This window comes from Theropithecus gelada, chromosome 20, assembly GCF_003255815.1.
Source record: "Theropithecus gelada isolate Dixy chromosome 20, Tgel_1.0, whole genome shotgun sequence".
Classification (NCBI taxonomy): domain Eukaryota; kingdom Metazoa; phylum Chordata; class Mammalia; order Primates; family Cercopithecidae; genus Theropithecus; species Theropithecus gelada.
The window spans coordinates 64,402,533-64,418,790 of NC_037688.1; the positions used below are offsets into that span (position 1 = coordinate 64,402,533).

The 16,258-nt window shown below is 46.1% G+C and overlaps 1 protein-coding gene across 2 annotated transcripts in view; it reads right to left on the reverse strand.

Annotated features, from left to right (window-relative positions):
* TMC5 (transmembrane channel like 5) overlaps positions 1 to 15,920 on the reverse strand; it is a 90,735-nt gene extending 74,815 nt beyond the window's left edge. The window contains exon 1 of one of the 2 annotated variants that reach the window (XM_025370350.1): positions 15,697 to 15,920. The gene's annotated coding sequence lies outside the window, so the exon portion shown is untranslated. Of the gene's footprint in view, positions 1 to 7,970; positions 8,367 to 15,696 lie in introns of those variants that run through there. The other variant, XM_025370349.1, reaches the window with a different exon arrangement.
* Between the last annotated feature and the right edge of the window lie 338 nt (positions 15,921 to 16,258).

Here is a 16,258-nt window from a genome sequence, read left to right on the forward strand (position 1 = left end):
AGCCCAGGTCCCATTCTCAGAAGTTTTCATTCACTAAATCTCAAGTGGGACCTGAGAATTTAGCTTTTTATCGGGTTTCCCAAGTGATTCCTTTATGCGACAAAGTTTAAGAATCACTGCAGATCAGCCAGCGAGGAGCAGGGAGAGAGGGGGGAGGAAAAAAGTAGATTCGTTACCATCACATAGAAGGTGAGCATTTAAAAAAAAAAGAGAAGCAATACAAAATGTTTTAAGATGATTAAATTGCTTTTTAAAGCAAAACAAAACAAAAAGTGGGTTTGTGGGTTGCTTGTGCTTCAGCAGGTTGGCCACTTCTTGCTTGGCTGGATGGCTGCATCCCACCCCAGAAGAAGGGGGACCCCCCTCTCTGGGACAGCTGGAGACAAGTCAAGGTGCCCATCCCAGCTCTTGCACCCACTGAGATCTGCTAGGAGTGGGCTCCTCTGCTATCCAACAAGAAAGGATGCTGCTTACTGGAGACCTGTAGGCTACAGAAACCTGTCCTCTGTCCTTCCCCACTGTCAGTGTGCTCAGAATCCTGCCAGGAACAGTGAAAAATGATAAAGTTTAACGCTCCCTTTGGCTAGGGATCCTCCCTGTTTTCTACCACCGGGTCTGGGAAAGGTAGCAGGAATAAATAAACAAATACATACATACATACATACATGCATGCATACATACATACATAAAATGCTTGAGGAAAAGCTAAAGCAAGACGACGAAGGCATTTGAGAGAAAGGGAGAAATGATATTCAAGAGACAATGGAAAGAAATCTCAGGATAACAGCTGTGCCCCAGCTCTGGAAAACAGTTGGTCCAAATTACACCACTCAACAAAGAGAATGCATAAGAACAGGGGTGACTTCAGAGATACAGCAAAGCTGTGTATATTTTCTCTGTCAACAACAAAAAAAAATCAAAGACAAATAGAAACTCCAAAACAAGCAATCCTCTAAAAGCTGTAAAGAAAGTCAGAACCAGATATGAATAAACTAAACTCTGACCTGTCTGTGCGCAATCAAGGGTGCACAATTAGAAAAACAAAACAAAACAAAACAAACAGCAAACTCACTTCACCTGAACCAATGATTCAGATTAAGTGACATAAAGTGACATAGAATTAGATGTCCCTTTCTAGGAACTCAACTTCTCTAATGCACACATAACCACAGCTTCGAAGCCAGGTAGCTTTCATCTTTTATAATCTACCTGTGATAGTGTGATTTGTGATAAGAAATATATCTTTGGTCTTTATTCCAGGTTTCCCGCACAGGCTCCCAAAACGCTGGAACTTCCTAGGTGATGGGAGCGTCTTCTGTTCTAATATTTGGTCTTTGGTTCTGGTTCCTAAAACGGAGCTCCTAATCTCTTGGAAATTCCCGGGTGACGGGAATATCTTTTGTTCTCATGAGGCAGCTTTCAACAGGGGCTCCTGGATGGGGGCTGGTCACCAGAAAGACCAAACCAGGGTTAGAAGCTTGCAACTTTCAGCCTCGCCCCTCATCCTCCAGGAATGAGAAAAGGGCTGGAGATTGATTTAATAATCAATGGAGCCTCCATAAAAACCCTCAGTGAAGAGGTCAGAGATCTTCCAGGTTGAACACATCCACATTCTTGGAGAGTGACACATTCCAACCCATTGGGACAGAAGCTCCTGAACTTAGGACTCTTCTGGAACTCACCCTGTGTACCCCTTCACCTGGCTGTTCACCTGTATCCTTTATCATGTTCTTTTTTTTTTTTTTTTAAAGACAAAGTTTCACTCTTGTCACCCAGGGGGGAGGGCAATGGCGCCATCTCGGCTCAATGCAACCTCTGCCTCCCGGGTTGAAGTGGTTCTCCTGCCTCAGCCTCCCTAAGTAGCTGGGATTACAGGGGTCCGCCACCATGCCCATCTAATTTTTGTATTTTTTGTAGACCTGTTTCCGCCATGTTGGCCAGGCTGGTCTCTAACGCCTGCCCTCAGGTGATCTACCCGCCTTGGCCTCCCAAAGTGCTGGGATTACAGGCATGAGCCACCACTCCCAGCCTATCACATTCTTTATAATGCACAGGTAAACGTAAGTAAAGGTTTCTCTGAGTTGTGTGAGCCATTCTAGAAAATAATCGAACCTGTGGAAGAGTCCCAAAAACTTCTACTTTACAATCAGTTGGTCAGAAGTTCCCGAGGCCAGGACTTGAAATTGGTGTCTAAAGTTGGGAAGCAGTCTTGTGGGGCTGAGCCGTTAACCTGTGGGTTCTGACACTAACTCCAGTCAGATTATGTTGGAATTCAACAAAATGGCGGTGGCGGGTGTGGTGGCTAACACTTGTAATCCCAGCACTTTGGGAGGCTGAGGTGGGCAGACTACCTGAGGTCAGGAGTTTGAGACAAGCCTGGCGAGCATGGCAAAACCCTCTCTCTACGAAAAACACAAAACAATTAGCCAGGTGTGGTGGCACATGCCTGTAGTTCCAGCTACTTGGGAGGCTGAGGCAGGAGAATCACTTGAACCTGGGAGGTGGAGATTGCAGTGAGCCAAGATGGCACCACCGCACTCCAGCCTGGGTAACAGAGCAAGATTGTCTCAAAATAATAATAATAATAATACTAATAAATTGTGGGGCACCCAGCTGGTGTTGGAGACTTGGTCGGTGTGGACCCCTCAACCCCCGCCAATATCTGGTTACAGAAGTGTTCTTTGTTGAAAGTACAGTGGGAAAAAACTTTTTCCTAGTATTCAACCTACAATGCAAGAAACATGTAATTGTACTTTGTAAGACACAAAACGCAAGTTTGTAAACCACAATATGTAAAAAGTAATTTTTAGAAGTGGGGAAATGCAGGGGGAAGAACTTTATTAGAGGAAAATGTTGAGGTGCTAAATTCCTTCTCTTATGAAGTGGAGAGTCAGCGACGCTGTCCAAGTTTAAGGAACTGTAAGGACGTCATCATTGGCAGTGGTTCTCAACTGGGAGTGATTTTACCCCCAAGGGACACTGAGCAAAGTCTGGCAAACTTTTGGTTGTCACAGCTGCAGTGAGTGTGCTACTGGTATCTAGTGGGTAGAGGCCAGGGATGCTGTTAAACATCCTCTAATGCACAAGACAGCCCCCACAGCCAAGAATGGTCTGGTCCAATGTGTCAGTCATACAAAAGTTGAGATATCCTGATTTATCGCTATGAAGGAAACAACAAAATATAAAAAATGAAACAAAATTAGGAGAGAACAGAATGGGAGAAGGAAGAGAAAGGAAAAGGGATAAGTGCAGCGGTGCAACCATAGTTCACTGGAGCCTCTAACTCCTGGGCTCCAGTGATCCTCCCACCTCAGCCTCGTGAGTAGCTGGCAACACAGGCACACATCACCACGACTGGCTGAATTTTAATTTTTTAATTAATTAATTAATTAATGTTGAGATTGAGTCCCACTCTGTCACCCAGGCTAGAATCCAATGGCACAATCTCACCTCACTGCAACCTCCGCCTCCTGGATTCAAGCAATTCTCCTGCCTCAGCCTCCTGAGTAGCTGGGATTACAGGCGCCCACCACTACGCCCAGCTAATTTTTTGTATTTTTAGTGGAGACGGGGTTTCACCATGTTGTCCAGACCTGACCTCATGATCCACCCACCTTGGCCTCCCAAAGTGCTGGGATGACAGGCGTGAGCCACTGGGCCCGGCCTATTTTTAAATTTTTTTGTAGAGACAGAGTTGCACCCAGGTTGATTTCTAATGCCTGGGCTCAAGAGATCCTCCCACCTTGGCCTCCCAAAGTGCTTGGACTACAACAGACGTGAGCCACCATACCCAGCTGCTTACAATATTTTGAAAATAAAAAACGTTATTTCCAAATAAAAAAGATAAATTAAGTAAGTACTTAAAACTGCAAGCATATGACTATGGAGGTTTCCGAGCAATCTAGGTCCCTAAGTAAATGGAGACACCTGGAAAGCGGTTTGGAAGCAGGGCATTGGAGTTTCCTTTGAAATGCGGTATCCTAAATGTCCCTCTTTTCACCCCACTCAGGGAAGCAGAAAAGCAAACTCTTTCTCTCTCTCTTTTCCCCCTTTAAATATCTTTAAGTCATAACAAATTCTCTCTTCTCTCTCTCTTTTTTTTTTCTTTTTTTTTTTTGATATGGAGTCTAGCTCTGTTGCCCAGGCTGGAGAGTAGTGGCACGATCTCGGCTCACTGCAACCTCCACTTCCTGGGTTCAAGCGATTCTCCTGCCTCAGCCTCCCGAGTAGCTGGGACTGCAGGCATGCACCAACATGCCCAGCTAATATTTTGTATTTTTAGTAGAGACAGGGTTTCACCATGTTAGCCAAAATGGTCTCGATCTCCTGACCTCATGATCCGCCCACCTCAGTCTCCCAATGTGCTGGGATTACAGGTGTGAGCCACCACACCCAGCCCTCTCTCTTTTTTAAGAGATGGAGTCTCATTCTGTTATCCAGGCTAAAGTGCAGTGATGGGACCTTCTAGGCTCAAGCCATCCTCCTGCCTCAACCTCCCGAGTAGCTGCGACTACAGGTGTATGCCAACCACACCTAGCTCAAATTTTCTTTTTTCAACTCTGATTTGTTCCACATTCACCTCTTGAATTCTGCTACCTTTTCTCCCATGCTGGGTAAGTATGACATCAAGCTTGGGAAGTTTCTAGATTCAATGCTGTTTGCAGCAGGGCCAGGACTAGGGTGAGGAAGTAAGATAAGTGTTGAGCTGGGATGCAAATTTAAAGGGGGCCAGAAATCCCAGTAATCAAGTATATCATCCATTTTCATACCTGCGACTGCGTAACTTATAAAGAAAAAGAGGTTTAATGGATTCACGGTTCCACATGGCTGGGGAGGCCTCATAATGATGGTGGAAGGCAAAGGAGGAGCAAAGGCATGTCTTACGTGGCAGCAGGCAACAGCACGTGTGCAAGGGAACTGGCCTTTATAAAACCACCAGATCTCATGAGACGTATTCACTATCATGAGAACAGCATGAGAAAAACCCACCCCCATGATTCAATTACCTCCCATGGTGTCCCTCTCATGACATGTGAGGATTATGGGCGCTATAATTCAAGATGGGATTTGGGTGGGGACACACCATATCATTAAAATAAATAATATTTTAACGTGATACTTTTAAAAATAAAAATAAATGCAAAAAAAACCCATGATAAAAAAAATCAACATGTTAAAAACAGACAGGATCAGAATTACTGCTTTGTGCTTTTGGCTCTGGCTCTGGCTCTGATCTTTCTCAGTGTCACACTGACTGACAGACAGAACCTTGCGATCCAGGTGTCCATGAGTCTCATACTGCCAGGTCCTGTTATCTCACCTCAGGAATGACAATTCTTGGGGTGACCTAAACCATTTTCTTGGAGATACCCACTCACCTCCTCTCATTTTAAGTCCTTTCCTCTGATTGTATAATTTATAACTCAAGTCTCTCACACAGGATAAAATTCCATTTCTCCTTTGGAAAGCCACTATTTTGCACTGGATGTGGGTGCTAACACATCAAAGGCTGGGAACTGTAACTATGGGCTTCCAATTCTTCTGGCGAATTCTAAACACAGGACTGTCTTTTTTTTTTTTTAAATGATACCCATGTTCAGCCAGGCGAGATGGCTCACTCCTGTAATCCTGGGGCTTTGGGAGGCTGAGGCAGGAGGATTGCTTGAAACCAGGAGTTGGAGACCAGCCTAGGTGACATAGCAAGACCCTGGCTCTACAAAAAATTTTAACAATTAGCTGAGCACAGTGGCATGCAGCCGTTAGTCCCAGCTACCCAGGAGGCTGAGCCTGGATGATGACTTGAAACCAGGAAGTTGAGGCTGCAGTGTGCTATGATCATGCCACTGCACTCCAGCGTGGGGGACAGAGTGAAACTCTGTTGCTACAGAAAATTTTAAAATTAGTTGAGTTTTGTTTTGTTTTGTTTTGTTTTGTTTTTTGAGACGGAGTCTTGCTCTGTCACCAGGCTGGAGTGCAGTGGCATGATCTCGGCTCACTGCAACCTCCGCCGCCTGGGTTCAAGTGATTCTCCTGCCTCAGCCTCCCCAGTAGCTGGGACTACAGGTGCGTGCCACCATGCCTGGCTAGTTTTTTGTGTGTGTTTTAGTAGAGACAGGGTTTCACCATGTTAGCCAGGATGGTCTCGATCTCCTCATCTCGTGATCCGCCCTCCTCAGCCTCCCAAAGTGCTGGGATTACAGGCGTGACCCACCACGCCCAGCCTAAAATTAGTTGATTTTTAATCATTCATGGTGGTGCACACCTATAGTCCCAGCTACTTAGGAGGCTAAGGCAGAAGGATCACTCAAGCCCAGAAGTTCAAGGCTGCAACGAGCTATGATCACACCACTACACTCCCTATAAATATTCTTTTCCCTATGAATGCCTTCACAGAAATGACCATCTCTGATGATTAGCATTCTAGAAGCTGTGATTTATCTCTGGGAACGATGAACGTTAGGTGACTGGAAATAACCTGAGCAATAATAGTATCACTTCCTGCCACGTCATCCTGAAAAATCTTGGCAAATATGATTCACTGAGGTTATTAATTAAGTGTTTATGAAGATGTTCTATAGCTTGAACTTGACCCTGTCTTCTGGGAACAGGACTTTCCTGGCAAAATATGACAATAAACCCTACTTTTAACATTCATTTCTACTGAGCTTCTCTTCTCCTCTCTAGGGTAGAAAGAATCTAGTCAAACAATAACAATAATAATAATAAGTTAATAATAATAACAACAGTAACAAGCATGTGGACAGCACTGTTTATTGAGTGCTGATATGCAGGCCAGGCCCAGGGCTATGCCCTTCACATGTATTAGCAACTGAATGCTCAAACAACTTTATGGGGAGGTATTATTATCCCAATTTTATGATTACATTGAGACCCAGAGAGGTTAAGTAACTCACTCAAGGTCACACAGCTAAACAGAGGCAGAATGAGATTCAAACCCATACCTCTCTGATTGCATATGCTGGGCTTGGATCATCATCATCAACAACAACAACATCATTGTTAGCAGTGCATGGTGGCTCATTCCTGTAATGCCAGCACTTTGAGGCAGGAGGATCGCTTGAGCTTAGGAGTTTGAGACCATCGTAGGCAACAGAGTGAGACCTTGTCTCTACTAAAAATCATAAAAGGTAGGCGGGCATGGTGGCATGTGCCTGTAGTCTCAGTTACTTAGGAGGCTGAAGAAGGAGGATTGTTTGAACCCGGGAGATCAAGGCTGCAGTGAGCTAGCATTTCACCACTGCACTCCAGCCTGGGCAACAGAGTGAGATACTGTCTCAAAAACAACAACAACAACAAACAAACAAAAAACAAAAAGCAACACAAAAATCACTTATCAGAGGAAGAAGAGAAGGATGAGAAAAATGAGAAGCATGAGAAAAATGAGAAATTATTGTTTCTTGAACACCATAAAGAAGTAAATAGATTGTTTTTAAACCCCAGAGAATGAAGCAGCATTGGGAGAGACCATGTGAATTCACTCATCCAGCAAAGCATTCTTCTAGAACATGATGCTCCAGTAGACACCCCCAGACATACAGGTCACATTTATTGCATGTTTGTCGTCTACCGTATTTTCTTATTAGCCCTGATATCCACCTGTGGAAGTGGGAGATTTTTGGCACACTACCCATTAAACAGACAAGGAAACCAAGGCCAGAAACATACAATAACTGACCCAGAATCCCACAGTTAGACCTGGGGAAGCCCAGATTCCAACTCAAGCAGACAACCGTAGGGCTTGTTCTCATCATCAACACTCTCTTGCCTCCCATTTCCCCCATGGTCATTCTTTCCTCTAACAAATATCTGTTGTGCCTCAAATCTGTGCCCTTGTCTGGCAATAAGCAATAGGACAGCCTCAGTTTCTGTCCTCCTTCTCTGACACGTTCCCAAGCGTTCCCCATTATTCCCGTGACCTCCCACCCCTGCTTCAAAGCACCTTCTCTTACCTGCCCTCAGTTCTGCAGGAAAATCCAGATAAAATTCCCCTCTACTTTGTAGTTCAAAGCTAGAGGGACAGGCACCAGGTCCTCTTTTCTTCTTAACTAACCGGTAAGGCCCATCTTTTTCTGCCTCTCTGCCGTGTTGCCTTAAAGACTGCTCCTTGCTGTCTTGGTCACACGGCTGGGCGGGATGCCACCAAGATCACGGGGAGGGGGTTGTGTACTGAGCTCACTGCCGTTTTACGCCACCCTGGCTACCATCTCTTTCCTCACCAACCAATGAATAACCAGGTCTCACCTGGTGAAAATGCAAATCAGTCTCCCACCTCTGACATCACAGCTGCACCTATGGCCTCTGTCCACGGAGTCTGCAACGATGAAGACCTCACTCAGGTCCCAAGTCGTGCATTTCCTTCTTCCTAAGCCCTCACTTCCCCCTCTCATTAACATTATTGTAATATCAGCTCAATAAAAATATCAAAGTCCTTTCTAGAGGTTATTTTATTCCTTGGACACCATAAGGAAGTAAATAGTTGCGTTTTGTGTGGTTTTTTTTTAACCCTAGAGAGTGAAGCGGTGTGGGAAGAGATTACCTGAATTCATTAATCCAACAAAGAAGAGAACGTGATGCTCCACTAGACACCCCCAGGCACTGGCTCCTTTTTTTTTTTTTTTTTGAGACAGGGTTGGCCTCTCTCACCTAGGCTGGAGTGCAGTGCTGCAATCTCAGCTCACTGCAACCTCTGCCTCCTGGGCTCAAGGGATCCTCCTGCCTCAGCCTCCCAAGTAGCTGGAACCACAGGTAAGAGCCACCATGCCTGACTAATTTTTGTATTTTTTGAAGAGTTGAGGTTTTGTTGTGTTGCCCAGGCTGGTCTTAAACTCCTGAGCTCAAGTGATCCACCACCCATCTCGGTCTCCAAAACTGCTGGGATTACAGGTGTAAACCACCCCACCTGACCTGGCCACATTTTTCTTTTGCTTTTTCTTTCTTTCTTTCTTTTTTTTTTTTTTGGAGACAGAGTCTCACTCTGTCGCCCAGGCTGGAGTGCAGTGGCACCATCTGGGCTCGCTGCAACCTCCGCCTCCCGGGCTCAAGTGATTCTCCTGCCTCAGCCTCCCAAGTAGCTGGGATTACAGGTGTTGCCACTACACCCACCTAATTTTTGTATTTTTAGTAGAGATGGGATTTCACCATGTTGGCCAGGCTGGTCTTGAACTCCCAACCTCAGGTAATCCACCTGCCTCCGCCTGCCAAAGTGCTGAGATTACAGGCATGAGCCACTGTGTCTGGCCGCCTGGCCACATTTTTCTGTAGGTACATCCCCTTTGGCAATATGCGGACCATACAGGTTTAACTCTGTAATTATGATCACCAATGATGTGTCCCTTCTGGAAACAAAGGACAGGCAGTATAAAACCAGCCCACATTTCAAGACAGTTGACTCGAATTCCAGTGCTGACTCTGGCACTCTAAGACTGTAATGTCTCAACTCCTCTGAGCCTCAATTTCCTCCCCATTAACCTACAAAGTGGGAACTATCTATGCTCCCTCCTCCTAGTGTTGAGAAGGGCTACAGCAGTTAACATTTGAGAAAGTTCGGACTAAGATTATTTCTAGCCACCTAAGACTCAGATTCCCAGGGATAAACCCCAGCAGATGGGATGCTAATCCATCACAAAGGGTTTTCTCTGAGAAGGAAATTTTATATTCATACAGAAATAAAGAAGGAAGTAGACAATCCAGGGCTGCATCAAATTTCTGTATTTTTACAAATGCCAAAACAAACTAGATCCGTTTCCTGTGGCACTTGCATTTGGGGGAGTATCATTTAAAAGAAAAAAAGAATGTCATAGTTCTATAATTCACAAAAAGAATTGGGGTCTATAGTTACTGTTCCTCTTTTTTTTTTTTTTTTTTTTTTTTTTTTTTGAGACAGGCTCTTGCTTTGTCAATCAAGGCTGAAATGCAGTGGTACAATCACAGCTCACTGCAGCCTCTGACTCTTGGGCTCAAGCGATTCTCCTGCCTCACTCAGCCTCCCAAGGAGATGAGACTACAGGTATGTACCACCACATTTGGCTAACATTTTTAATTTTTGTAGATATGGGGTCTCTCTACGTTGCCCAGGCTGGTCTCAAACTACTGGGCTTAAGTGATTATCCCCCCTTGGCTTCCCAAGGTGCTGGGATTACAGGCATGAGCCACTGCACCCAGCCCCAATCTTTGATGTATTAGCACGAAATGCAAAGCAGTGGCTTTCCAATGGAGAAATGGAATTTTCTCCTGTGGAAGAGACTTGAGTTATAAATTGTGTCATCAGAGGAAATGAGAGGAGGAGGGTGGTAGTTTCCAAGAAGATAGTTTGATTTGCCTCAAGAGTTGTCATTACGTGGGTGAAAGGATAGTACCTGGCAGCATTTGACTCTAGGAACACCTGGATCGTGGGGTTCTGCCTGCCAATCATCGTGGAACTGAGCCAAACAAGCTCCAGGCAAGAAGTCAAAGCAGTAATTTTGATTTTTTTATAGCTATAAGTCAGGATTTCTCAACCTCAGCAGTGTTGTCATTTGGGGCCAGACAACTGCCTGTTGTCGGGAGCTGGGGGGACTATTCTGTGCATTGTAGGATGTTTAGCAGAACGCCCGGCTTCCATCTATTAGATGCCAGCAGGACACCCCAACCCCACCCCATCTGCAAGCTATGACAACCAAAAGTGTCTTCAGGAATGGACAAATATCCCCTGGGAGGTAAAACTGCCTCCACCTGAGAACCACTGCGCTAAATGTTAGCAAGTTCCATGGACTTTGAAGCGTCTCCTCGCTCTCCATTGCATGGGACAAGGAAATCAGCAACTCAACATTTTCTCTAATAGAGTTTTCTCCCCTCTGTTTCTCCTCTTCTAGAAACTATACTATAGTTTTACATATTTCGGTTTATGACACATATATGCCCTATAAACTGTAATTATACGTTTCTGGTCTGCAGGTAGACTGTAAGTTGGCAATACTGGTTGCTTCCAGAGTGAGAAACTGGGTGGCTGGAGACAGACATGGAGGGAGATACTTTTCAATATTTGCTTAGACATCTTTTGGATTTTTTCCATTTTTCTTTTTTAGAGACAGAGTCTTGCTTTGTCACCCAGGCTAGGCTCAAGCGATCCTCTCGCCTCAGCCTCCTGAGCAGCCAGGACTACAGGAACTCACCACTATGCCCACCTAATTTCTCTTTTTTGTCGAGATGGGGGTCTCCCTATGTTGCCTAGGCTCGTCTCGAACTCCTGGCCTCAAGCGATCCTCCGGCCTCAGCCTCCCAAGGCTCTGGGATTACAAGTCACTGTGCCTGGTCTCTTTGGGGTTTTATATCATGTGGCAGTGTAACTTTTTCAAAAAAATAAGTTAAATCTTGAAAATTGTCTCCTGTGAATTGCATGCAGTATGAATAGCATGGTCCCATTTTTTAAAAGATAAGTAGAAATAATCTCTATTATTACACCCAGGAGGAGAGGGAGAAATCTGGAGTAACACACATGAAACTCCAAGCAGCAGTTATCACCAGGGGGTAAATTAGCAGAGTTTTTCACCTTCTATGCAAATATTTTTATAAATACAATTTTAAAATAACTTGCATGTGTATTGTGTTAGTAATTGGAGAAAACAACAAGAACAGGAAAAGAAAAAGATCTATTTCCAAGGTCACTGGGGAGCCCCTCAAGTTTGGGAAGTGAGGAAGAGGGAGAACCTTCTGGAAGCAGCAGATGCTGGGAGCCCCAGACACAGGAAGCAGGGACCCTAGATAGAGGCTGATGATTGAATTAGGGGGTACAATGAGGGGGGCATGAATTAAGAAGGAAATGAAAATCAATGAGCAGACGCTGGAATAGAAAGGATAGCTCTGTGTCATTGGATGGGTTATGAATTTCCCTGAGCCTGCCTCAGTTTCCTCAGCTATAAAATGGAAGTCATTATAATATATAAGTGACCAACATTTATCACTACATCGTTCTATCACCATCTATGTGTGGGTTGTACTTAATCCTCACAGCAGCCCTATGAGTTAGGTACTACTAGAATCATCCCAGTTTACAGATGAGTCATTTGAAGCACAGAGAGGTTAAGTAACTTGGCCCAAGGGCACACAGCAAGAAAGTGGCAGAGGCAGGATTTTAACTCAGGCAGTCTGGCTCTGGAGCCTGAGTTCTATAGATGACTAGGGCTGGGACTTAGCACAATACCCGGCACATGGTAAGTAGAACAGATATTAAAGACTATGATTATGTTAAAGGTCTAGGATTCCTCATCTACTAAGTACCATATTAAAGGATGTAGTGCCTCCCCGCAAGAGGAAAGCACAATGTCCTTCCCAGCCCATGCCAGCCTTATTGTCCCCAGAAACTGCCGTGGACTTTTTTTTTTTTTTGAGACAGGATTTCGCAATGCCGCCCAGGCTGGAGTACAGTGGCACGATCTTGGCTCACTGCAACCTCCACCTCCCGGGCTCAAGCAATTCTCGTGCCTCAGCCTCCCGAGTAGCTGGAACCACAGGCATGCACCACCACGCCCGGCTAATTTTTGTACTTTTAGTAGAGACAAGGTCTTGCCATGTTCCCTGGGCTGGTCTGGAACTCCTGGACTCAAGTGACCTGCCCGCGTTGGCCACCCAAAGTGCTGGGAATACAGGATTGATTAACCGTGTCCAGCCTGCCCTGGCACACTTGAAGTCAGCATTTGTCCTACCAGAACACAAAACTCTCCAAAACTTTGACAGGTGGAGATCTCTGGAAGGAGACCGTCTAGATGAGAAGTGGGTGGTAGGGTGCACCTAAAGTTCTAGCTACTTGGGAGGCTGAGGCAGGAAGATCACTTGAGGCCAGGAATTTGAGACCAGCCTGGGCAACACAGCGAGATCTCGTCTCAACAAAAAATTAAAAAATTAACTGGGTGTAGAGGTGAGCACCTGTAGTCCCAGCTACTCAGGAAGTTGAGGTCGGAGGATCGCTTGACTTTAAGACTGAAGTGAGCTACAATTGTGCCACTGCACTCCAACTTGGGCAACAGAGCAAGACTCCGTCTCTAAAACTAAATAAATAAATAGATGCGAAGGGGTTCAAGGAAAAGGTGCTTTATTTAATCCTCCTTGGAGAGCTTGACCTACACAGCAACAGATCCTAAGGCCAGGAATGGAAAGGAGCATCAAGCATCAAATAACATGGACAGTTATAGCTGTCATTCATTATGTGCCAGACATTCTGCCTAGTGCTCTCCAGACATGAATGCAGATCATCCCTCCAACAGCCCTAGGTGGTCCTATGATTCTCCCCATTCTACAGACGAGGAAACTGAGGCTCCAAAGGCAATTTGCCAAAATCCCAGAGCTAGGAATTACTCCGGGACGACATGTTAACCCGGTTCTAGCCAGAATAACCGCTCTACAACTGTCCTTCCCACCTGAAATCCTCCTCCCAAAGCTTCATCAGCTGCAAGCAGGCGGAGGGGACAGGACATTCTTTCGTTTAACAAAAGAATGGTGGGTCTTGGAGACAGCCTCTTGGTGCCCCCAGGTGAAGAGCAGGGATATGGGTGGCACCCCTTCGTCTTCGGGGCCTGCTTCTGTGGGCTACTGAGAAGGCAGGGAAGCTCCTTCCTCACCTCTGCCCCATGACATCCCACTCTTCCTTCTGCCTCTTCTAAATGGACGCAGCTACTGTGCCATTTCCCCACTCTTGTAGAGGCGGTCACAGCACTTACTGTAGCTAATGTTGATTGAGCACCTACTTAGTGCCAGGCACTGTCCTGAGTGTTTCATCTTTATTTAATCCCCACAAAAGGGTGGGCTCGGGCTGGGTGTGGTGGCTCACGCCTGTAATCCCAGCACTTTGGGAGGCTGAGGCGGGTGGATCAACTGAGGTCAGGAGTTCAAGACCAGCCTGGCCAACATGACGAAACCCCATCTCTACTAAAAATATAAAAAAATTAGCCAGGCATGGTGGTGGGCACCTGTAATCTCAGCTACCTGGGAGTCTGAGGCAGGAGAATTGCTTGAACCTGGAAGACAAGAGATGGCAGTAAGCCCAGATCACACCATTGCACTCCAGCCTGGGCAACAGAGTGAGACTCTGTCTCAAAAAAATAAATTAAAAAAAAAAAAAAAAAAAGTCAGGCTTGGTGACTCATGCCTGTAATCCCAGCACTTTAGGAGGCTGAGGAAGGAGGATCTTTTGAGCCCAGAAGTTCAAGACCAGACTAGGCAACATAGTGAGACCTCCATCTCTACAAAAATTTAAACAATTAGCTAGGCATGGTGGTGTGTGCCTATAGTTCCAGCTACTCGGGATGCTGAAGCAGGAGGATCGCTTGAGCCTGGGAGGTTGAAGCTGCATGAGCTACAATCACAGCACTGCACTCCAGCCTGGGCAACAGAGCGAGACAGCAACTCAAAAGAAAAAAAAAAATTCCAGAAAAACCCCATAGGATAGGTGCTATTATTGTCCTCATTTTACAGATAAGGAAACTGAGGCACAGAGGAATCAGATAACTGCCACATTTACCCTGCTAGGAGGTGATGGAACCTGGATTGCATGTCAAGATCACACAGACTCCTCTACAGACCACCCAGGTAACATGGGGTGACTTATTCAACCTCTTTAAACTTTTGTCTCCTAATCAGTAGTCTGAAACTAGCAGGGGTTATTGGAAGGATAAAAGGTAACATATGCTCCTTATTCATTCAACAAGTATTTATAGGACATCTACTGTGTGCCAGGCACTGGGGATGTATCTGCAAGCAAAACAGAAAAAAATCTTATCCTTCCAGCATGCACACATTAGTAGGGGGACACGTATGTGGGTTAGCTCAGTAGATGTTCACAACCCCATAGGTAAGCTACTATTACTGCACCTGTTTCACAGATAGGGAAAAGGATCTCAGAAGTGGCAAGCCCAAGTTCACCCTTCTGAGAAGTGGTAGGACCTGGATTAGATAATATCTAGTCTCCGGAGTTTGACTTCCTGAATTCAAATCCCACAGTTTCCATTTAATTGCTGTTGGCAAGTTACTTAATGGTCTGAAACTAGATCTCCCAAGGGTAAAACAGGACCAGGAGACCCTATTTCATAGATTACCCCAGGAGAAATAGCAACATCTAACATTTAGGAAGCAAACAAGGCTCACAGAATCTCTGTGAGGGAAGTCTAATTTTAACCATTTTTTTTTCTTTCTTTCTTTTTTAAACAGGTGTGGAAACTGGATCCCAGAGAGGATAAGTAACCTGTCCAGAGGTGCACAACACACGAACAGTTCGCTTCCAAAACTCATGTTCGCTCTGACCCAGGCCGCTGCTCAGATAAAAAACTCACCGGATTGGGCATGGATTATTCTTTTCTTCCTGCACCTGCGGGGCTGGCTGCACGAGGGCGGTGGTCCCGCCGTGTGCATTCCCCGGAAGCTTTCTTAAATGCAAAGGGTCCGAACGCGGCTGTCTGAGGCTGGAGCCGCAGCCCCCTCTACGTGCTCCCGGATTCCCGCGCCTGGTGTTTTTCCCTGCACCCTGGCGCCACACCCCGCTCGCTCCCCGCTCCCGGCCACTGCTGCCACGCTTGGGGGCCCAGCGCTGGGGACACCCCGCCCAGTTCTTCCCAGACTCTCTGGGAGCCGGGGAGGGGGCTCCGCCAAGACACCCCTGCTCGGCTGGCAGCCCCGGCGCTGGCCCCACTCCTGGCGAACCCACTTCACCTCTTGGCGCTCCTGTTGCCGCTGCGTGCGCTGGCCCTCTAGTCGACCCCGGCCTGGGGCAGCGCGCCCTGCTCCAGAGACGGCCTTCCTGCCTCGGGGGCCGATCGCTTTCTTCTGGGAATTGAGCCAGTTCCTGTTGGGTTGGGAGGCCTGCTGGCATCCGAGACCTCTATCCACTGCCCGTAGTCTGCATTCATTCTTTCTTTCCGTGAGCCAGCCTTACCCGGAGGCCACCAGATGCCGCGCAGGCCGGGCTGTTGCAGAACTCGGAGGACCCAGCAGGCGCACGGGCCAGGGTTGCGCTCTCCAAAACTCTGGCCAAGAGCCACATCATCTAATCCTAAGGGAAATACAAGTCCTCTCATGATTATCACTAACTACGAGATAAATGCAAATCAAAACCATAATGAGATATTGGAACAGGAATTAAAAGAAATTAAAGAGTGCGTAAGCAGAAATTCAGTTGCATGTAAGAAAACTCAGTTCCCCCTGAGAAAGAAAAAGAGCTGGAGTTCTTTAAAAACGCCTATTTTTCTGTGGCTAGTGAGCCTTATCTCTCCTC